The sequence below is a fragment of the Bubalus kerabau genome, chromosome 7 (assembly GCF_029407905.1).
Source record: "Bubalus kerabau isolate K-KA32 ecotype Philippines breed swamp buffalo chromosome 7, PCC_UOA_SB_1v2, whole genome shotgun sequence".
Taxonomy (NCBI): Eukaryota; Metazoa; Chordata; class Mammalia; order Artiodactyla; family Bovidae; genus Bubalus; species Bubalus kerabau.
In genome coordinates this window covers 65,179,131-65,203,995 of record NC_073630.1, presented here as the reverse complement: position 1 = coordinate 65,203,995, position 24,865 = coordinate 65,179,131, and the positions used below count along the sequence as shown (strand labels likewise).

General features: G+C 42.6%; 1 long non-coding RNA gene across 2 annotated transcripts in view; it reads right to left on the bottom strand.

Moving 5' to 3' along the window:
• Positions 1-19,615, bottom strand: part of LOC129657812 (uncharacterized) — a 96,528-nt gene extending 76,913 nt beyond the window's left edge. For both annotated transcript variants that reach the window (XR_008717121.1, XR_008717122.1), the window contains exons 1-2: positions 19,511-19,615; positions 19,266-19,317 (exon numbers count right to left, since the gene is read on the bottom strand). This is a non-coding gene — a long non-coding RNA (uncharacterized LOC129657812). The remainder of the gene's footprint in view (positions 1-19,265; positions 19,318-19,510) is intronic.
• Between the last annotated feature and the right edge of the window lie 5,250 nt (positions 19,616-24,865).

The window sequence follows — 24,865 nt, the reverse complement described above, 5'->3', positions numbered from 1 at the left end:
ACAAATGGGTAAGAAAGCTGTGGTACATATACACAATGGAATATTACTCAGCTATTAAAAAGAATGCATTTGAATCAGTTCTAATGAGCTGGATGGAGCCTATTATACAGAGCTAAATAAGTCAGAAAGAAAAATACCATACAGTATATTAATGCATATATATGGAATTTAGAAAGATGGTAACAATGACCCTATATGTGAGACAGCAAAAGAGACACAGATGTAAAGAACAGATGTTTGGACTCTGTGGGAGAAGGTGAGGGTGGGATGATTTGAGAGAATAGCATTGAAACATGTATATTATCATATGTGAAATAGATCGCCAGTCTAGGTTCTATGCATGAGACAGGGTGCTCAGGGCTGGTGCACTGGGATAACCTTGAGGGATGGGATAGGGAGGGAGGTGGGAGGGAGGGTCAGGATGGGGAACATATGTACACCCATGGCTGATTCATGTGAATGCATGGCAAAAACCACCACAATATTGTAAAGTAATTAGCCTCAAATTAAAAGAAAAAAGAAAAAAAAAGTGAAAGAGGAGAGTAAAAAAATTGCCTTAAAACTCAACATTCAAAAAACTAAGATCATGGCATCTGGTCCCATCACCTCATGGAAAATAGAAGAGAAAAAAGTGGAAGCAGTGACAGACTTTCTTTTCTTGGGCTCAAAATCACTGTAGACAGTGACTGTAGCCACAAAATTAAAAGATGCTTGCTTCTTGGAAGAAAAGCTATGACAAACCTAGATGGCATATTAAAAAGCAGAGACATTACCTTGCAGACAAAAGTCCATCTAGTCAAAGCTATGGTCTTTCCAGTAGTCATGTATGGATGTGAGAGTTGGACCATAAAGAAGGCTGAATGCCGAAGAACTGATGCTTTTGAACAGTGGTGCTGAAGAAGACTCTTGAGAGTCCCTTGGGCAGCAAATCAAACTAGTCAATCCTAAAAGGAAATCAAGCTTGAATACTCATTGGAAGGCCTGACAGTGAAGCTGAAGTCCAATACTTTTGCCACCTGATATGAAGAGCCAACTCATTGGAAAAGCCCCTGATGCTGGAAAGATTGAGGGCAGGAGGAGAAGGGGATGTCAGAGGATGAAATGGTTGGAGGGCATCATCGACTCAACAGACATGAGTTTGAGCAAATGCCGAGAGATCGTAAAAGACAGGGAAGCCTGGTATATTGCAGTCCATGGGGTTGCAAAGAGTTGAATACAACTAAGTAACTGAAGAACAACAACAACGGTGGTTTTATGGGTTTGCAAACTGAGTGTTTAAGCAGATAACCTAATGCTGCCCCTAGAGAAAGAGATGTTCCTGGTTGTAAGCTCCATTTGACCCACCTCTGAGCTGAAAGGCTAGGAGCTGATCAGATACAAATTGGGCCCTTCATTTTTGACTAGTAGGCTGCCTCCTGCATCTACTACACTGCGTTTGTTAGTACTGTTTGACTCACAAGTGAAAGAACTCCAACTTGAACCAGATTAAGCAAACAGGAGGTATATGATCAGGACACTAGAACCAGTGAAGATAGACAGACTCTCCCCCTTCAATACTAAAGTCAAACAATTAGCAGAAATTTCACCAATATCAACCAAACATGGGGAGGGCAGCTAATGAACAAGAAAGAAGTTTCTGATCTAACACAGCTCCCTAATATGACCTTTGGACCATATCCCCTCCAGCCATACCATCACCCTCCCCTGGTCCCCCACAGATGCAGTAACAGGGAATCAAAAAAATCCTAAACTTCAGCTCCTTTATTTTCAAGCAGGAGAGAATGGATTGAGGGTATATCTTCATATTTTCCCTCTTCTTATTGGGAGGGAATAAGAATGGCTCCCAACAGAAGAGGAGAGAATAGAAAATAGATGGACGGATGAAATAGGAAGAGACACCCAGAGCCCATTTTCTCTGCTAGAAATGAAAGCTTCAGGACCCTCCAGTGAATCTAGGTCCTAGAGGGTGGGGATGGAATACTCTGGAGCTCTAACACATGGGAATGTGATCCACTCCAACTAACTGGGGTGAATTATCATAAAGTACATTTGACAAAATTAACAGACAAAACAAAGCATAGACTTTCTGGTGGAGATTTCCCACATCTTCAGCCCCATCTTCCCTCTTTTTTTAACCCATTCCCAAAGGATTAAAAAAAAAAAGGTGGAAAGAAAACAAGATATCTATCCTTTAAACAACACAGAATGGACGATTAGGTTTCAGACACAGGGGAAGGAAAGGGTCAAGAGGAATTCATCCATGTGGAATTCATCCACATGACATGAGAGTAGATATCATTTGGAAAATCCTCTCGGAGTAAGCGTAAGTACCAATAAAATGAAAAGAGATGACAAGAAAGCTTCCGCACAAGCTACAGCAAAGGAGGAGGGAGAAATGTGAGGGGAAAGGGGAGAAAAGGAGGAAGGAAGAGGGAGGAAAGAAGAAAGAGAGGGATTGTCCAGTGGGAGAGGGATCCTGAGGTGCATCCTAGCCAGGCGCTCACATGGCAGGACCTCAGCTGAGTTTTCTCATTGCTTCATCTCTCTCAGTTCCTGCCCACCTCTGAGCAGGCTTCCCCTACCTTCCCACTTGTGAGACACCCAATATCCTTCTGATCAATTCCTCTTCTGCTTAAATTAACCAAAGTTGGTCTTTGTTGTTTGAAATCACGAATCTAAATTGATACAGATGGTGAGCAGTTAATCCATTTAAACAGAAAGCTAAGATAAGTAACTGAGGGAATTCACAGGTGTAGATGTTACGGACCTTGCCAATATATAATAAAATAATATGACCAAGAAAAACAGAGGGGGATGAGGAGAAAGAAGTGGGAGTGTTAATTCCCTCACCTTTCCTAGCAGGGAATTAATAGGTACTAATTAAAATGGAAATATCGTTTTAAAAACATAATGACTCATAAGGTTTCTCATAATCATTTTATAAATCTTAGGGTGATACTTTAGGGGATGAGGTGAGGAAGTTTAAGTTCAGAAATGATAACTGACTTAACCAAAATCTCACAGCTGGTTCATTCAAAACTTCAGCAAATGTGCCTCCTAGGTGCTAAGCATTATGCTAAGTGTTGGGCTCACTATGAAGGACAACCCAGCACGGTTCCTGCCTTCACGGGGCTGACAGTCTAGTGGGAGAGCCAGACATAAACAAGAACAAAGGCATAAATATGAAATCACCACTGTGATCAATGCTGTGAGGGCAAAGAGCAGCATGCTATGTAAGAGAATAACAGAGGTGGAGACACATTTGATAAAGGGTGGCCAAGACCCTCTTGTCTATAGGAGGGGAGACATGTACAAAGAGACTTCACAGTTGAGAAGGAACCAGCCTAACAAAGACTGAAGGGAAGATAATCCCAGACAGAGGAACAGCATGTATCAAAACCCCAAGGAAAGTGTGTAGGCACCAATATCTTATAAACAACAGAAATTTATTTCTTGAGTTCTGGAGGCTGAAATCCAAGAGCAAGGCGCTGACGGATTTTGTATCTGGTGAAAGCCTGCTTCCTGGCTCACAGACGACTGTGTCCTCCCATGGCAGAAAGGATGGGGGAGCTCTTCAGAGTCTGTTTTAATCTCATGACCTAATCGCCTCCCAAAGACCCCATCTCCTAGTAACATCATGGTAGGGGTTAGAGTTTCATCGTATGAAATCGAAAGGACACAAATATACAAACTATAGCCGTTCACCTCTGGCCCTCCAAAATTCATGTTCTTCTCACATGAAAGTAGATTCATTACATCTCAACAGCCCCGGAGTTTCAACTCATTCCAGCAACAACCCTAAAGTCTAAAGTTCAAAGTCGCATCTAAATATCATCTAAATTAGACATGGGTAAGATTCAAGGCATGATTCATCTTGAGGAAAATTACTCTTCATATGAGAACCTATGAAATTAAACAAGTTGTATGGCTCCAAAATATAATGGTGGGTGGGCATAGGATAGACATTTCTATTCCAAAAGGGTGAAACAGGAAAGAATAAAGTGTTAATGGGTCCAAAATAAGTCCAAACTGCCAAGCAAACTCCATGAGATCTTCAGTTCAGTTCAGTTCAGTTCAATCGCTCATTCGTGTCTAACTCTTTGCGACCCCATGGACTGCAGCACGCCAGGCCTCCCTGTCCATCACCAACTCCCACAGTTTACTCAAACTCATGTCCATTGAATTGGTGATGCCGTCCAACCATCTCATCCTCTGTCGTCCCCTTTTCTTCCTGCCCTCAATCTTTCCCAGCATCAGGGTCTTTTCAAATGAGTCAATTCTTTACATCAGGTGGCCAAAGTATTTCAGCTTTGAATATTCAGCTGAATATTTCAGTTTCAGCTTCAACATCAGTTCTTCCAATGAACACTTAGGACTGATCTCCTTTAGGATGGACTGGTTGGATCTCCTTGCAGTCCAAGGGACTCTCAAGAGTCTTCTCCAACACCACAGTTCAAAAGCATCAATCTTCAGCACTCAGCCTTCTTTATAGTCCAACTCTTACATCCATACATGACTACTGGAAAAACCATAGCCTTGACTAGATGGCCAACTCTCACATCCATACATGACCACAGGAAAAACCATACCCTTGACTAGACGAAACTTTGTTGGCAAAGTAATGTCTCTGCTTTTGAATATGCTATCTAGGTTGGTCATAACTTTCCTTCCAAGGAGTAAGCATCTTTTAATTTCATGGCTGCAGTCACCATCTGCAGTGATTTTGGAGCCCCCAAAAATAAAGTCTGCCACTGTTTCCCCATCTATTTCCCATAAAGTGATGGGACCAGATGCCATGATCTTAGTTTTCTGATGTTGAGCTTTAAGCCAACTTTTTCACTCTCCTCTTTCACTTTCATCAAGAGGATCTTTAGTTCTTCTTCATCTTAAAGCTCAAGAATAATCCTCTTTAGCACAATTCTCTGTGCCCCAGGCCTATTGAAACAGAAGTCCTACCTTTCAAACCCACTAGGGCAAGAGTCCCACCTTCTGGACCCACTGGGGGAGTGATCCACCCTGACCTGAAATTTTGTCCTGCGGGGGTGGGGACTCCCAGGTTCTGGATGGCCCTATCCCCATGGCTTTAGGCAGAGGTAAGCTGGCCTGCTGAAAGTAAGGCAATGGTTCTCCCTTTTGAAATGAAGTAAACAGTCCTAAAGATCTCTGTCACCTTTGGGGTCATTTCCCCCTCATCTTAAAGGATAACACCTGGCCTCTATCTAGATGGCTGATGAGGTCCGTGTTGCAACCCTTACTAATCTCCTTATCCAATGGTCAATTGGATATACCCTTAGAGTTCTTTCCTGAACATGCTTTCGCACTTTTTCTGATATGGATAGGCTGAGAATTGTCCAAATCTCTAAGTCTAGTTCCTTTCTCCTTAACAATTCCATCTTCCATTCATTTCTCTCTTCTGGCATTTACTATCAGCAGTCAGGAAGGGTTGAGCCACACCTTCAATACTTTGCTTAGAAATCACTTCAGCTAAATGATTGGGAATCATTTACGTGGCTCAGTGGTAAAGAATCTACCTGCAATGCCGGAGACGTGTGTTCAATCCCTGGATCAGGAAGATACCCTGGAGAAGGAAAGGACAACCCACTCTAGTATTCTTGCCTGGGAAATCCCATGGACAGAAGAGCCTGGCAGGCTACAGTTCATGGAGTTGTAGAAGAGTCGGACACAACTTAGCAACTAAACAACAATCCATGCAGGGCAGGCTTGTATGGACATGGAACAGCATTCAGTTTTTATTCCAAAAGAACAGATAGTCTCTAAATAGTCTTTATCAGAGAAATGGAAGGATGAAATCTACATTGTGTAATCCACTGTGGCAGCTGGGTAGAAAGTGGTTTGGAGAGCTGCAAGAATATAATTAGAAAGACAGGTTAGGAACAAGTGGTCCAGAAGTGAAGTTATATTGGTTGCACTTTGTTGACGGCAGTAGAAATGGAGAGATGTAGCTTAATTGCAAAAATATTTTGGAAGTCAAGTCCAAATGTGATGTATTAGATATGGAAGGTAAGGCAGAGAAAAAAATCAAGAAAAATCCTGAACTTCCCTGGTGGTCCAGGGGTTATGAACCTACCTGCCAATGCAGGGAACACGAGTTCAATCCCTGATCCAGGAAGATTCAATATGCCAAGGGGCAACTAAGCCCACATGCCACAGCTACTCAAGTCCATGTGCCCTACAGCCCGTGCTCTGCAACAAGAGAAGCCACTACAATGAGAAGTTCATGCATTGCTAATAGCCCCCATTCGGCACAACAAGAGAAAGCCCATGAGTAGCAACAAAGACCCAGTGCAGCCAAAAATATTAAATAAATAAACTTTAAAAAAAAAAAAAAAAGACTAACTCCCAGGTTTTTCAGCTGGTTTACTATGTATTAGCATTTCCTGACATGGTAAAGAGTTTGAGATAAATATTTTGAGAAGTGACTATAAAGAATTATAGACATTTCATGACTAAGATCTATGCAAAACATCCAAGTGGAGATGTCAGATCTTCATCAGTTCTGAAGTTCAGAAGACAAAGTGGAGCTGGAAACATCATCACTCTATCAGCTCAGTTCAGTTCAGTCACTCAGATCAGATCAGATCAGATCAGTCGCTCAGTCGTGTCCGACTCTTTGCGACCCCATGAATCGCAGCATGCCAGGCCTCCCTGTCCATCACCAACTCCCGGAATTCACCCAGACTCACGTCCACTGAGTCAGTGATGCCATCGAGCCATCTCATCCTCTGTCGTCCCCTTCTCCTCCTGCCCCCAATCCCTCCCAGCATCAGAGTCTTTTCCAATGAGTCAACTCTTCACATGAGGTGGCCAAAGTACTGGAGTTTCAGCTTCAGCATCATTCCTTCCAAAGAAATCCCAGGGCTGATCTCCTTCAGAATGGACTGGTTGGATCTCCTTGCAGTCCAAGGGACTCTCAAGAGTCTTCTCCAACACCACAGTTCAAAAGCATCAATTCTTTGGTGCTCAGCCTTCTTCACAGTCCAACTCTCACATGACCACAGGAAAAACCATACCCTTGACTAGATGGACCTTTGTTGGCAAAGTAATGTCTCTGCTTTTCAATATGCTATCTAGGTTGGTCATAACTTTCCTTCCAAGGAGTAAGCGTCTTTTAATTTCATGGCTGCAGTCACCATCTGCAGTGATTTTGGAGCCCAAATAAAGTCTGGAGAAAAATAAAGTCTGACACTGTTTCCACTGTTTCCCCATCTATTCCCCAAGAAGTGATGGGATCAGATGCCATGATCTTCGTTTTCTGAATGTTGAGCTTTAAGCCAACTTTTTCACTCTCCTCTTTCACTTTCATCAAGAGGCTTTTTAGTTCCTCTTCACTTTCTGCCATAAGCATATATAGATGGTATCTAAAAGCATGGGAATGGAGAGGATGATGTGGAAAGATAGCATGGAAAAAAAAGAGGGCCTATGACCAATTCCTAAGAAAATGTGATACTCAGAGATAGATGTATAAAAAGACATATAAAATTAGAAGGCAGTAGTACCTCGTATTAAAGAGGAGTTTTTAACTTTGTTGACTTGCTGCTACTAAGCCAAACAAAATGAGAAATGAAGAGGGTCCATCATATTAGGCAATCGATGAAAATGAAGAGTGTTTTTGGTAGAAATACAGAGACAAAAGACAGCCCCTTTGAGAAGTCTGACAATGATGAGAAGCAGAGAAATGGAGCAATTACAGGAAGAAGATTGGGTCAAGGAAGGAATTTGAGGAGGCTTCTATGCTCCATTAAGAAGAGGAGACAGTCAGGTAGGGAAAGAGGAAAAGGCACAGAGATAGCAAGTACAGGAAATACATGACAGAGGGAGAGCCAGGATGATGCAGACACAGAAAGGTCTGTAGATACCATAAGTGAAAGATAAAGGAGATCTCATTTGATGGCTCCTATTTCTCCAAGAAGATAATTTCATCAGCTGACAACTACTTGGAAGAAATGGAGGAAGGGTTGGGAAGTCTGGGTATCAAGCGAGTCATAAAATGTCACTGGGAAAGTAGGAAAGCAAGCTTATTTCAAGTTAAGGTAAGACCACCACAAGTACAAGGTAGCAATGCCCAAGTATTCAGGTGTAAGGCTAGAGAAGGCAAATGCTTGGGTTCATCCAAGGTCAGAATTTTACCATGTAAGAGTAACAAAAGATGAAAGAATCAAGCGAATTCAGGATATCTATTAGACGGTGATTACAATGATGTGTTGTGGAATCTAAGTTAGATAATGAGGGAAGGAAAGGGCAGGAGGGCTCCACAAGATACAGAGAAAGGAATTTGATCAGTGGACCAGACATCTCAATGATAGCAATGAAATGTTACAGCAGGGAATCAAGCAAAACAAATGGAAGTATAGGAGGTTTCAGTTAAGGAGTGGGATGAGTGGAGCAGTCATTTTGGAATGTTGCAATATTTGAAGATGACTAGTATGGCAGCTGCAATGGGATGGAGATGAAAGTCACTGCCTCAGATGTTGGATGGATCAGCTCTTAGAAGTTGAAGTCATCAGTGATGACAAGCATAGGGGTGACCAGAAAGACCACTGGACAAAAGACTTCAGGAAGTGAGTAGGAATGGTGGAGCTAAGACGAAAGGGCAGACACATAGCACCAGGTCCAGCATCAGTACCTCTTCACCAACTGTTTCCTTGTTTGGCTTCTGCTCCTAGAACTCCCCTGCCTTTTACTGCTGAGGAGCTCCATTTGATTTCCTCCAGTTTCATGCTCACAGGTGAGCTTGAGGAGATGAGGAGACAGTGGGATAAAGATGAGGAGACAGTGGGATACACAGTGGAAACATCAACTCTGACTCAATATATGTGGGGACCAGAAAAATCAAGTTATATTTGCTCTCCATGGAGAGTCCTCATTAGGGGGTCATGGCCACTCGAATCAGAATGGAGACAACTCAGATAAGGTTGCAAGGTCTACCAATGGGAGTGCTCTGCCTGAGGGGAAGAAAGGAAGACCAAGATAGCAGACAGAGAGACCAAGACAGGAGACAGAGGGAAGAAGAGAAAATATACATTAAATCTGCACCTACTATGTGCCAGACTTGTGAATAGCTCTCCAAGTCACACTCTGCACAGCAGCACCACATTCAAAGTGTAAACACCACAGATTTGACTATTTAGTCTGACAATTTTTTGGCAGACAGTAGTGTTACGGAATGAACTGTCCCTTGTAAATGCGTACGTTGGAGTCCTAACCCACTGTAACTGTATTTGGAGATAGGGCCTTTATCAAGGTAATTTAAGTTAAATAAGATCAAAAGGATGGAGCCCTAAACCCAGAGGACTGGTGTCCTTATAAGAGGAGGAAGAGACAGCAATGGTGTATGCACATGGTGAGTCCATGTGAGGACAGGGTGAGAAGGCGTCTGTCTACAAGCTAAGAAGAGAGGCCTTAGGAGAAATCAACCCTGTCAGCACCTTGATTATGACTTTACAGGCTGCAGAACTATGAGAAATAAACTCTTGCTGTTTAAAAGCCACACAACATGTGATATCCTGCTATGGTTCTGGAAAATTAATGTAAGCAGTAAAGTGTTTTGTTCTAATTATCAGTAAATTAGGAAGATTCTTTAATAGGCAGAAGTCAAACCACTTGGAGAAGTTTGCAATTCATATAAAGATGTCATATAGGCCAGCAGTGACTCTGAGAGTCACTATGCCAGATGCTTTCTTCTTTTATGCTATCTCATTTAAATCAATATATAACTTTCCAAAATAAGAGTGTGAAGATGAAGACAACAAGACTCAAAGGAGTTCAGTCAACCAAGCTCTGGTAAAAAGCTGAGCTAAAATTTGTATCTAGATCAGCCTATTCCAAAACTCACTTGTCTCCCACTCCACTATATTGTCACCCATTACAGATCCTCATTATTAAAGAGATGCTACCAACATCAATTGCACTTTTACTCTGCCTCAGACACTCTGCTAGATGCTTCCCCGTACAATAGTGAAGTAGGCCCAGTTAACCCTGTGTGGAAAACTCAGCAGTGGCCACAGGACTGGAAAAGGTCCGTTTTCATTCCAATCCCAAAGAAAGGCAATGCCAAAGAATGCTCAAACTACCACACAATTGCATTCATCTCACACACTAGTAAAGCAATGCTCAAAATTCTCCAAGCCAGGCTTCAGCAATACGTGAACCATGAACTCCCAGATGTTCAAGCTGGTTTTAGAAAAGGCAGAGGAACCAAAGACCAAATTGCCAACATCTGCTGGATCATCGAAAAAGCAAGAGAGTTCCAGAAAAACATCTATTTCTGCTTTATTGACTATGCCAAAGCCTTTGACTTGTGTGGATCACAATAAACTGTGGAAAATTCTTCAAGAGATGGGAATACCAGACCATCTGACCTGCCTCTTGAGAAATCTGTATACAGGTCAGGAAGCAACAGTTAGAACTGGACATGGAACAACAGACTGGTTCCAAATAGGAAAAGGAGTACGTCAAGGCTGTATATTGTCACCCTGCTTATTTAACTTATATGCAGAGTACATCATGAGAAATGCTGGACTGGAAAAAGCACAAGCTGGAATCAAGATTGCCGGGAGAAATATCAATAACCTCAGATATGCAGATGACACCACCCTTATGGCAGAAAGTGAAGAGGAACTAAAAAGCCTCTTGATGAAGGTGAAAGAGGAGAGTGAAAAAGTTGGCTTAAAACTGAACATTCAGAAAACGAAGATCATGGCATCTGGTCCCATCACTTCATGGGAAATAGATGGGGAAACAGTGGAAACAGTGTCAGACTTTATTTTGGGGGGCTCCAAAATCACTGCAGATGGTGACTGCAGCCATGAAATTAAAAGATGCTTGCTCCTTGGAAGAAAAGTTATGACCAACCTAGATAGCATATTCAAAAGCAGAGACATTACTTTGCCAACAAAGGTCCATCTAGTCAAGGCTATGGTTTTTCCAGTGGTCATGTATAGATGTGAGACATGGACTGTGAAGAAAGCTGAGTGCCGAAGAATTGATGCTTTTGAACTGTGGTGTTGGAGAAGACTCTTGAGAGTCCCTTGGACTGCAAGGAGATCCAACCAGTCCATTCTGAAGGAGATCAGCCCTGGGATTTCTTTGGAAGGAATGATGCTAAAGCTGAAACTCCATTGGCCACCCCATGCGAAGAGTTGACTCATTGGAAAAGACTCTGATGCTGGGAGGGATTGGGGGCAGGAGGAGAAGGGGACGACAGAGGATGAGATGGCTGGATGGCATCACTGACTCGATGGACGTGAGTCTGAGTGAACTCCGGGAGCTGGTGATGGACAGGGAGGCCTGGCGTGCTGCGATTCATGGGGTCGCAAAGAGTCGGACACGACTGAGCGACTGAACTGAAGTGAACTGAGATATAAGGAAGGGCTTCTCTGGTAGCTCAGTGGTAAAGAATCCACCTGCCAATGCGGGAGATGCAAGAAATGTGGTTTCGATCCCTGGGTTGGGATGATCCCCTGGAGAAGGAAATAGCAACCCACTCCTGTATTCTTACCTGGGAAATCCCATGGACAGAGGAGCCTGGCAGGCTACAGTCCATGGGGTTGCAGAAGAGTTGGACCTTACTGAGTAACTAAGCAACAACAGAGATAAGGAAGCAGAGAAGTGAAGTGACTTGCCCTAGGCCACACAGTTTTGCAAGCCGTAACCTGTCTGCTTAGTGCTCCTTTCCCCCCTCTTCACCTCATATGCCACCACTGAACATAACTGCTGCTCAGATGTAGGATTTTCCAGGCAATCCATAAATACAAAATAGCCCTTCTCCTGCTCATCATAGTATTCATATCCTTTTAGCAAAAACAACATCATCCAGAGTCATTTACAGGGACTCCCCTAGTGGTCCAGTGGTTAAGAATCGCTCTGCCAATGCAGGGGACAGGCGTTCAGTCCCTGGTCCAAAAACAGATCCCACATGCCATGGGGCAACTAAGCCTACGCACCACAACTACTGAGACCCTGTGCTGCAACTACTGAAGCCCGAGCGCCAAGCGGTCATGCTCTACAAGAGAAGCCACTACAATAAGAAGCCTGTGTACCGCAACAAAGAGTGGCCCTGGCTCACTGCAACTAGAGAAAGCCTGTGCACCACAAAGAAGACCCGGCACAGCTAAATAAATAAATAAATATTAAAAGTCATGTGCAAAGTAGATATGGTAGCAATTGTCTGATAATGCATTTGCTCCCCAAAAGTAAATAGATGAAGATCAAGTTGAGTTAAGCAGCAGCTGCAATTCATTGAACAAATTTCTAGCTCTTTTGCTTGATGTATGTAGTTTTTATTTGGTTGAATTATGAATTTTATTCTAAAGATTAATTTGGCCCTCTATAAAGAGCATAAGAATTAATATTCAGCCAAGATATGAATCTTTTTTCATTTTAGTGGAAATCAATTTGTTAAAATATTGTTGAGTGTAATTTGTTACTTATTCACTCCCACTTTCCTGCTCAAGTTGAGGTATTTGGAAAAATCTACATAAACACTTTGTCAATACTACCAAGATTTATCTTGCCAAGTTCCTATAATTGTTATCTTTAAAAGCACTCTGAATTATGCTATGTGATGTTAGATTTTATTGAACTTACATAATAAAGAAATGATCAATTAGAAAAAAAATCACAAGGATTTTTGTCTCCAGCAGGCAGTAAGTAGAAGTGACTTCTAGGTCATTTGATCAAAGAGATGCAACCAAAACACTGGATGTAGGCCTCTACAAGTTGCCTAGTTGGTTCGGAAGCATTTCCACATATCCTTTAACAAATCTCCCACGGTGGTCACTAAGCAGATGCTGCTGACATTACCACCCAGCCAGAGCCTTCGACTTAGGCTTTATTCAGGTCTCCTCTTCCCATCCCTCCCTTCTCCTACTCTGTTGTCTCTTTTTTTCCAGGGCTCCCCCATCAAAGTACCACTTAAACAACGGAAGTATTGTCTCACAGTTTTGGAGGATAGAAGTTGGAAATCAAACTGTTGCCAAGGTGCTGGCCTCCCTGAAAGGGCTAGAGAAAGACCTGTTCTAAGTCTCCCACCTCAAGTCTGGTGGTTTGCTGACAATCTTTGGTGGTCGTAGGCCTGTAGACACATAACCCTAAGCTCTGCCTTCCTGTTCATATGGCATTCTCTCTGTTTGCATATCTCCCCACAACATTTCCTTTAAGGCTTCCCCAGTGGCTCAGCCATAAAGAACCCACCTGTGAAACCAGTCATATTGGACTAGGGCCCACCCTACACCAATATAACCTCATATGAATTAATTATATCTCCAAAATCCCTGTTTCCAAATAAGTCACATTCTAAGGTACTCCAGGTTAGAACTTCAGCACATGAATTCTGGAGGACACAATTCACCCCATAATGTTCCCCTACTCCCTCAGTATATAAGCATGCTCTACTAATCCTTTCTCATAAATAAAACTAAAGAATAATAATGGCCCCTACCATAACCTGAATTCTTTCCATCCTTTCACAGCCAGCTTCTCAAAAGAGTCATCTCTCAATTTCTTCATCCATCTATTCCTAAACCCACTGTAACCTGGCCGGGCACCCCGTGTTCTCAGGGAGGCTGCCAACAACTGTCTAACCTTTAAACATCTTTCTTTTTAACCCTGATCTTGCTAAACCTCTTTGTGGCTTTTCAACCTGTGAATCACGTCCTCCTTCAGGAACTGTATCTTTTCTCAGTGTCACCAACTAACCAGAGCTTTCCTGCCCCCGGGCACTTGCCACCGAAACCTCTGGAAGCATTCTGGTAGTACCGTTCTTAGGTCACCTCCTTCTCACCACTCTCTCAGTCACTCACCCATCTTGTGTCATCACCCACTTCCTGTCCTTTGATGTCTTAAGCCCATGGATCTAGCACACTTCTCCCCTGAGTTCTAGGACATCCCAAGGATTTACTTTCCACCTCCTTCTTCATTTCAATATGCAACTATCTGATTGCTTGTGACATTAAAAGTATTTTCTTAAACACTTACTGGACAGTTTTTTTTTTCAGCAAAATCGATGTTAAGTATGTTCATCATTCTGTTAAACTATGATATTGGAGGGATTATTTTTTCCTACTCAGAAGGGCTCCTCATATAATAAAGATAATAACTTTTATAAGATTGTATATCTTGGTCCAAGTTTATATGTCTTTCAGTTGGGTGTTACATTTTTAATCATATACAAGCTCTTAATTAAAATTTAATAAAATCAATCAACTGTTCCTGTTTCTACTTTAGAGTTATGCTTTAAAAACCTTTTACCATCCTAAGATATTTATTTTCTTTCTAATATTTTATCGACCTAAGTTTTTACATGAAAATCTCCTCCAAATGGAATTTACTTTGATGTAAGCAATGAGAAAATACCTTGTCATTCTTTTTTCCTAAAGAATTAGAAAATGACAGAACAAATTAATTTTTAAATATCCATCCAGTCACTTTCTCACTGATTCTGTTTTCCTTTACCCAACTGGAAGTAATCTGATTCTTATCTTCTAATCTAATCTCCTGCCTAATGAGAAGAGCTGACTCAGTGAAAAAGACCCTGATGCTGCGAAAGATTGAAGGCAAAAGAAGGGGACGGCAGAGGATAAGATGGTTAGAAAGCATCACTGTAATGGACATGAGTTTGACCAAACTCTGGGAGAGACTGAAAGACACAGAAGCTGGGTGTGCTGCAGTCCATGGGGTCACAAAGAGTCAGACATGGCTTAGGGACTGAACAACAACTGCTGCCTAATCCCTGGTCAAGCACTGTTTCAATATTTGTAATCTCACAATGTGTTTTCAAATTACTAGGTTAAGTTCCCACTTTCTATTCTACTTTTTTTTTGTAATTTTGTTGGTTATCCTAGTACTTTTTATCTTTCAGCTAAAAGGAGGGCAACAGAGAGAGAGAGAGACAGAGAGAGACACACTCAGACAGAGAAGGTAGAGAGGACACTGAAGAAAACTATTTTCGTTCCTCCTCAACCTGATTCCTCCAGCTGAAGAACTTCAGATTCCATCAACATTTAATGAATACACTGTGACCCAAGGGCATTCACACATGTAATGTCTGTTCCTTCTCCTTAGTGTCAATATCTAACTTTTAATCCATTTCTGTTTTTTTACACATTTAAACCCAAATACTATAGACTAGGCTTTTATGTTTTCAGAATTAAGAAATAAATCTATTCAAGCAAAGAACATTCTAAGGACTTATATTCCTAGATATCTTGATTTCTTGAGGAAAAAGATATTGACAAACATATCTTAATATCAGGGGTTCACATCTAGCAACATACTATGCAGGCAAGCGCAATTAGTATTATTTTATGGCTATCAAAAATTTGAGGGTTCATTAGGTAATTTTTTTAAAGTTACCTCAGATGGTAAATATCCATCCCCAGAAGAACTCCAAGATGCTGATCTGCAAAGGTTCCAAACTCCAGAGCATTAGGAACAACTTTCTTGTGGTCACAGGATGACAGGCTCACGTGAAGATAGTTTCACAAAGGCACAGAGGCTGTGAAATTTCTGTCACCAAGATCTGGACCACGTCTGGAGAATTCCAGACAAACCACCCTTCCCTTCCTGGGAGAATGGCTCCATGCAGCCATAAAAGGGCTGGCCTTGAGGCTGACAGATCCATTTCCCAAGCTCAGCTCTCCTAGTCGGGGTCAATCATTTTACTTTCTGTGACTCAGTTTATCTGTGGAACATAAAATAATGCCAGATTCTGAGTGGCGGTGGAAATTAAAACATCTAATGCATGTAAAATGAACGTTCAACACAGAGGCTAGCAGAGAGCAAGCTTCCTTTCAATAATGACATACTTTTACTGAGGTTTTGAGTTTTAAAGATTTATATCTTTTTAAATCAATCACATTAAAAACACACACCCTATCATATTGTTGTCACTTAGTCAATGTAGCCAACAACTTAATAATACCTTAAAAATACCTCTCTGAGATAATGAATTTTAAAATTCATGAAAATATTTTAAAATATCAATTTTTTAAAATTCTGACATTAGATTTTTTTCCTACTCAAAAAAGTAATGCAAAAGGCAAGAGGCAAAAATGACAAGTTCTATCTAAAATTTAAATTTACAGCTTTTATTTTTAAAGCTCAGTTTTGCACTGCACAAGGAATCCCCGTCTTGACTACACGTGTTCTTAAAGATGGATGTGAACAATCCACTGGTTTTGAACAGCCTTCTATTCCCACCCAACTGAAAGGTATTATAATTTCCCTACATAATCCTCACCCATAATTTCGCCCTTTTACTTTGTAGTTAACACAAAGGAACAACCAAACTGGTCTAAATGCAGATGGTCCAGCTGAGGTTCAGATCGACCACGCCTGCCTTCATAGTCGTTCCCATGTTTGTCTTCTCAATGGAGTAAAATGTATGAGATACTCATTTCCTATTACTTTAATTTTTCCACTTGCCACTCATTTTTATGAATATCAAAAGTAATATAAAACAACAATTTTCAGAAGTTTTTTAAATAATGAGAACCTTTCTTTTAAAAATTTCTATCCAGAAGTCAAACATGTGAAGTAGACCAAAGTGAGGTTGCCCTGGTTAGAGCGAGGTGGGAGTCCTGGAGCCCTTCCAGGGACAACAACTCACAGTCTGACAACAAAGGCCTCTGCCATCCTAGGATCTCTCAGATGGAACCTAAGTTGGATCATGTCAGACCTTGCTCAAGACCTTCCAAGTCCTGCCCATCACACAGGGTTTGTTAAAACCTTGCCCGACTTGTTCTGGCCTCTGACTACTTCTCAGACTTTTATGTCCCAACACATTTTCCTTCCCACCCACCATCATCTCAATGCCCCATCCCACACCCACAACTGTGCTTACTATTCCTTGAACAAGAAAAACATACTCGTTCCTCAGTTCTTTGGCATTTGCTGTACCCTCTGTGCAAAACCCTGGTGGCTCAGTGATAAAGAATTTGCCTGCCAATATATATAATGCTTATTACTGCCAATGCAGGAGACACAGGTTCGATCCCTGAGTTGGGAAGATCCCCTGGGGAAGGAAACGGGCAACCCACTCCAGTATCCTTGCCAAGAAAATCTCATGCACAGAGGAGCTTGACAGGCTACAGACAGTCCACAGGGTCACAGAAGAGTTGTGCATGACTTAGAGACTAAACAACTGCGCAAAATGCTCTTTACCCACAAAACCATGGAGTTTCTTCCCTTATTTCTTTCAGGTCTCTGCTAAAATGTTTTCTCCTCAGAGAGGTCTTCTTGGCTGCCCTGTACCAAGTAGTATACCCTCCTCCCATCACTCCCTATCACTTGTCATTTTTTTTTGTTCTTAGCACTTATATTATTGACATATTTCTCTCTGTATAATACATATATACTTGTTCACTGCCTGTGCCTCTCAGTTAAATGTGAGCTCATTAGGATAGGAAATTTGTTTTGTTCACCACCAGCTCATAAAACAGCACCTGATACACAGTGTTTATTGAGCTTAGTCGCTCAGTCATGTCCGACTCTTTGCGATCCCATGAACTGTAGCCAGGCTTCTCTGTCCATGGGGATTCTCCAGGCAAGAATACTGGAGTGGGTTGCTGTTTTCTTCTCCAGGGGATCTCCCCAACCCAGGAATCAAATAGGGGTCTCCTGCATTGCAGACAGATTTTGTATCACCCGAGCTACACGGGAAGCCCCATATTCAATTAGTACAATAAATATGTGCTGATTGAATGAATGAATGGATGAGATATCTATGCATGGCTCATGAGGCAGTTTTAAAGTGCTATGCATAAGTCAATACTATTCTATAGACAAATATGGGAACTCTGTGAAAATTGGCATAAAAAAGGGACACTGGAGTGTCATATAGACAGATATGGGAACTTATGAAAATTGGCATAGAAAAGGGACACTTGGGTGTTATCATGTACATAACACCCAGGAGTACAAGTTGCTTGGATATCCAAAGTTTGTGTCCTTGTCTTAGATGCAGGAGACACAGAGATGGGTTTGTGGATGGTGGAAATAAATCTCATGAATGCAGATTAGTTTTACTTACAAGCTTCAGGAACTATCAAAAAGGATATGAGGACTTCCCTGGTGATCCGTGGTTAAGAATTGGCCTGCCAATGCAGAGGACATGAGTTCAGTCCCTGGTCCAGGAAGACCCTGCACGCCTCGGAGCAACTAAGCTGGCCCTCCACAGTTACTACAGCCCACTTGCCCAGAGCCCATGCTCCACAACAAGAAGAGTCACCGCCTCGAGAAGCCTGGGCCTGCGACCAGACGGTGGCTCCCACTCACCACAGCTTAAGGAAGCCCGTGCACAGCAACGAAGACCCAGCACAGCCAATAAACAAATGAATTAAACTGTAAAGATAAAAGAATACGAGAATGATAGAAGCAAAGGCTATTGCTGGATGTTTCTGGCATCCACCAAGGCTGTGGTCCATGATTCATGAAAACTCCAGTATGTCCAAAGGCTGCACAGAAAGGCTTCTTAGTTCTACTTCACCCCCTTCCAGAAAGGTCATGTCAGTTCCCAGAAACAGTTATACCTGTACGTGTGCATGTGTGCATGCTAAGTAGCTTCAGTCATGTCTGACTCTTGGTGACCCTATGAACTGTAGCCTGCCAGGATCCTCTGTCCATGGAATTTCCCAGGCAAGAATACTGGAGTGGTTTGCCATGCCCTCCTCCAGGGAATCTTCCTGACCCAGGGATCAAACCCGTGTCTCTTACATCTCCTGCACTGGCAGGGGGGTTCTTTACCACGAGCGCCACCGGATAAGCCAGAGCAAGAAATGTGCTTATCATCGAGCTGCCCTCACTGTGCCCTGATGTCCAAGGTCTCCATACTGAAATTCTTGCTGCACCTTTCTTACGCAACATGTTTTTTTCCTTCATTTGTGCATCAAGACACAGAAATTCCCTTACATGTACACTTAGGGGCTTTTCAAGCACTGATCCAGCCCACCAAAGCACAAAGCTGATGACCACTTTAAAAAACATACCAAGAAATTCCATGGCGTAAGCAAAGGACTAGGTTCTAGACATTGCTTATTTTTCGGCTGCATCATGCAGCTTGTGGGATTTTAGTTCCCTGTGACCAGGTATTGAACCTGGGCTTTCGGCAGTGAGAGTATAGTCCTAACCACTGGACTGCCAGGGAATTCCCTGGAAAATGACTTAAATTATCAAAAACTAAACAAACAAAAAAAAAACCAACCCTGATCAACCAAAAGGTCCTGACATTCTCATAAATATTCACTTACCACAGGTTTTGCAGAGCAGGAAGCAGGTACAAAGAAAATGTGTCCCGAGTCACTGGGAATAAGATGGGTTATTTTGGATATTATTATTACTACAACCCATGTTTAAACTGAATATGCTGCAGTCAGCCATTTCACTAGTGACAAATTAATGTTTTACATATTTTATAGATTCCGATACCTTGATCTTAAAAATTTTTTCTCTGCCTAGAACATCATTCTCCTCTTTACTCCTGTGTAACTCCTACCTATGCTTCAGGTCTCGGCTTCCCTCTGTCAGTCCTCAAGGCGGGGCTGTCCCAGAAACGCTTTCCCACAACCCAGGAGACTGTCCCAGTACCCCCTCCCCATACAATCTTAATAAACCTGGCTTTTCCTTTAATGGTCTTAACTCATCTGTAATCAATGTGCATTTGATTGTGTAACACCTGCCCCCTTTTTAGACCACAGGTGGACAGGAGTCATGTTTGTATGGTTCACTGTTGTCTTCTCAACAGGTCATGGAGTAAGCGCTCAGTGGATCTGGTGAATAAAGGAATGAATGGAACACAGAGTGAATGATGTGCTAACACCACCATGGATCCTTGCAACAGTCAGCTTCACTGGGGTAATGGGTTCTCCTACAAGAATAAAGTAGCGATTCTTAGAGCAAGAGGAGGATCATTTTCTCAAGGCTCTCATTCCCAGACCTCCCCCATGGGATAATTCAAATCCTTGCAAGCTCAGACAGCATCAAGAAGCTCATGTGGGGCTTCCCTGGTGGCTCAGTGGTAAAGAAAATCAGCCGGCCAGTGCAGAAGACATGGATTCAATCCGTGATGTGGGAAGAGCCTACATGCCGTGGAGCAACTAATCCTGAGCATCACAACCATTGAGCCTGTTATCTAGAGCCCAGGAGCTGCAACTACTGAAGTCCGTGTGTCCTAGAGCCTGTGCTCAGCAACAGGAGAAGCCCATGCACTGAAACTAGAGAGTAGGCCTGGAATGATGCAACTAGAAAAAAACCCTAGCAGCAAAAAAGACAGCCAGCACAGCCAAAATAAATAAATAAAATTATTTTTAAAAAGAAGCTCATGTAGAATCTTGGGTTTGAGTTCTGATTAAAAGTTGACCTTAAGATTTTTGAAACATTGGTAGGAATGGTAGAAGTCAAGTCAACCATCACTTCAAAGCTTTAAGAAGACAACAAACAAACAGCAACCAAAAAAAAAAACAAACAAACAAAAACAAAAACAAAACAAAACAAAAAACCCAAGCAATGCTTTTCAATATCCAGAGGACCAAATGCAGCAATATCCTTGGCCCACAGTCATTCCTCCACTTCTCAGCAGTGAGAACTCCAGAGGACTGGCAGCCTTGGGAGCATCAGGAAGCAGCGGCCCCCAGTGAACACCACCTGCACTGATGAGAGTCCTTCAAGAGATGTCTTTGGCACTGGACCTCGATTATGGACAGCTAAAGCAAGAGAGAAAGAATATAGCAGACACTGAATGGTGTCTACAGCTGACATTCAAGTTGTGGGGCTCACCTTTGAGGACTCTAAGAAATACCTATTAGGAGAGGTGGTTTCAGGGCAAGAGACTCTGCAGCATAAATGAAGGTAAGAACAGAAAATCTAAACTGATGCTGTGCTTCATTTCTAACTGTAAACTGTAAGATGGTGTGCTTGATAACCTTGGACAATATCATTATACATTAGGCTCTCAGAGAAAGAAAGGAGAGGAATGATCAGAACAATGTATAACATGGAATGAGGGGATCCTAGCATCAAAAACGGAGAAGGCAATGGCACCCCACTCCAGTACTCTTGCTTGGAAGATCCCATGGACGGAGGAGCCTGGCGGGCTGCAGTCCATGGGGTCGTGAAGAGTTGGACACAACTGAATGACTTCGCTTTCACTTTTCGCTTTCATGCGTTGGAGAAGGAACTGGCAACCCACTCCAGTGTTCTTGCCTGGAGAATCCCAGGGATGGGGGAGCCTGGTGGGCTGCCATCTCTGGGGTCACACAGAGTCGGACACAACTGAAGCGACTTAGCAGCAGCAGCAACATCAAAAAAAAACAAAACCCTCCCTGGAGAGAGAGGGGCAGCATCAGAATTGTCACTGTGGGCTATGAGTGTTGTACAGAAGCAAGAACAGGCAGGTGAATGCCAAGGCGGCAAGTAAACACAGCATGACAATGATGCCCAGAATGTCACAGATTTGGAAGCTTTCCTAATCCTTGTTTCTGGGAGACTTTTTTCATAGAAATGCATCTTTAATTTCATTATGAAAATCAAGAGGTAAACAGATTTGATTTCATAGCCAACTTACAAAAAAAAAACCTATTCCATTAGATGGTGGACATCTGTATTTCTCTATTTTTAATGGGGGGGCCAGGGGGTTTTTAGGTAAGGATCATTTAGCCTCTGAAGAAATTGCCATCAATTCATTAATTCAACAAATATTTATCGAGCCAGGCAGTGTTACAGATGCTAGGGATACTGCAGAGAAAACCACCATCTCCAAGGAGCTTCCTTTCTAGCGAGGGGAGGTACACTGCAAATGCAGGAGGCAAGCAGAAAGAAGTAGTGATCAACTCTGGACAGGAAGTGGTGAGCAGGTCAAGGGAGCAGAGACGATCTCAGTGAGAACTGAGGGTTTGCTCTCTCACTCAGGGCCTGCTTTACTTACACGGAGAATTTGATCAAAGACTTAAAGAAGGAAGGACTTCCCTGGCAGTCCAATGGTTAAAACTCCTAGCTTCCACTGCAGGGGACATGGATTCAATCCCTGGTTGCGGAACTAAGATCCCACATGCTATGGTGTGGCCGAAAAAAAAAAAAAAAGAAGCTGCTGCTGAAGGAGCAAATTGTGTGGATATGCAGGGAAGAGAAATCAGGCAGAGGGAACAGCCAGCGCTGAAATGGCAACCCCTCAACTGACCCCTAGAAACAGCAAGGCTGGTGTGGATGGAGTGGGGGGAGCACAAAAGGGTGAGAACAGAGATGGGGGACAAGATGGGTGGATAGATAAGGAAGTCGTGGTACATATACACAATAGAACATTACTCAGCTAAAAAAAGGAACATATTTGAGTCAGTTCTAATGAGGTAGATGAATGCAGAGCCTATTTCTACAGATTGAAGTAAGTCAGAAAGAGAAAGACAAATATGGGATATTAATGCACATATACAGAATCTAGAAAGACGATACCAACCATCTATGTGTAGGGCAGCAAAGGAGACAAAGATGTAAAGAACAGATTTTTTGACTAAGTGGGAGAAGGAGAGGGTGGGATGATTTGAGAGAAAAGCATTGAAACATACACATTGCCGTACGTAAAATACATAACCAGTGGGAGTTTGATGTATGATGCAGGGCACCCAGAGCCAGCGCTCTGTGATAACCTGGAGGGGTGGGGTCAGGGGGGAAGAGGGAGGAAGAGACACATGTGTGCCTATGGCCAATTCATACTGACGTATAGTGAAAACCAGCACAATATTGTAAAGTAATTATTTCCAATTAAAATGAATAAATACAGTTTTTAAAAAAAAAAAGAGGAGTGGATAGTAAGGGCCTTGGCAGGCATTGCATTGGCTTTGGTTTGAGTGAGAGCAGAAACCACTGGGAATCTGAGCAAAGCAGTGATGACCCAACTTCCCTCTAAAAATCATCCTCTGGGGCAGCAGTACAGGCGCTGGATACATTGACCTGAAGTTCCCCAAAAAGACGAAGATCAGCTTCCAAAGTTTGTACCCATCCACCAATTCAAATTCAATATTCCCACTGAGATATTAAAAACTGGAGTGAGAGGTCACTTGGCAAAGATGCAGAAAACAGCCATTCTGTCATTTTACACATACTACAGAGAAGACCAGAGCAGTCCAGGGTGGGGTACAGAGCTGCCCCTCCACGGGACGTCAGGCTCTGTGTGCATCCAAGTCTATAGCCTCTGGACCACACTCAGAGCTCAGTTTTGGTCCAGGCAGAGGTTTGCAAGTACAGTTGCTGAAAGGAACCTGAGGGGAGAAGAAAGGAAAAAAAACAAAAAGACTGCACCTGACCCAAATCCTAAAATTCAGTCTTGACGACAGAAGCAAGGATTACTGCCCCAGATGGCAGCATGCTCTCTCTACCAGGAACTCAGCACTTACTCTGATGTTGGATGGTGACCTCCAGTTCTAGAAATCCCAGGACAGTCATAGTTTCATAGTTTGTATCCCACTGGCCCCACGAATCATCTAAATGAACCTAAAAAACTTCCCACAAAGCTGCAAACAGAAAGCATCAGGGGTGTCTGTCACAGAGAAAGGAACGAGAATGGAAGGCTGGAGGAGGAGAGATTCTTTCAAGGGAAACTAACTCAGGATTGGTGAGGAAGTGGACAGAGGAGATTTAGCAGGGCACAGTGGTTGAGCCCTAGGCTGGAACCACTATTCATTCCTGCGTTCCTAGGTTCACAGTTCTGATTAAACGAGATAATGTGCCTATACCCAGGCACTTAAAAAGACCAATTCTCTTCCCTCTCTCCTGAGTTATCCTATCACCTTTTAGAATGGCTGCTACTGCTGCTGCTAAGTCGCTTCAGTCGTGTTCGACTCTGTGCGACCCCATAGACAGCAGCCCACCAGGCTCCCCCGTCCCTGGGATTCTCCAGGCAAGAATACTGGAGTGGGTTGCCATTTCCTTCTCCAATGCATGAAAGTGAAAAGTGAAAGGGAAGTCGCTCAGTCATGCCCAACTCTTAGCGACCCCATGGACTGCAGCCTACCAGGCTCCTCTCTCCATGGGATTTTCCAGGCAAGAGCACTGGAGTGGGGTGCCATTGCCTTCTCCGAAGTTGTATGCTATGATTTCATTTTTGCTAAACATACACATCAACACACACGCACATACTAACAAAGAACATCCAGAAGAATGTAAGTCAAGTGTTTACAGTCGCTTTCTGGATAGTGGTATTATGGGTAACATTTTGTTGTTCATTTGTATTTTTTCCTTTTTCACAATGAACACAGATTGCTCACATTTTTTTTAAGAGACAGGAAAGTATGCATTATATTGTAGAAAGTTCCAATACAAATGGTTTAGATAAAAAAAGCAAGTCCCTGCAAAGCTAATGTTTTGTTATCTAAATCCTGAATCACTGATGAGTCTGGGTTTTGGAATATAGGACTGGCACATAATCCAACCCATAAACAGACTGGTTTGAGGATGGCATGGATGTTGGGGATCAGAGTATGTCTTCCACATCTCCTAAAGTGAATGTGCCATACCCATCCTATTGCTTAATTATAAGCTTGCCAGTAAAACCACTTCAAGTCACTGGATCTTGGAATGGTTTCACTGCTAGGGGAAAGACTGCTTCCTATCCCTGTCTATCTAGCAGCATTTGGAAAAGGCTAAGGACCAGCCACTGACACAATTTGCTCTCCATTTTCCCTTTTCTCTAAGTAGGAGTTTTTATGTGTTTATCTTCTTTTGCCTCCATTGTGATACAGCCATTGATATCCATTGGGTATTTTGGAAATGGTTAGTCACAGGTTTCTGGGTCATAAAGAGCCACACATTGGAGCTAGATGTGGTAACTGGATGTGACATCAGGTTGCTTCTCTCAGAGGGA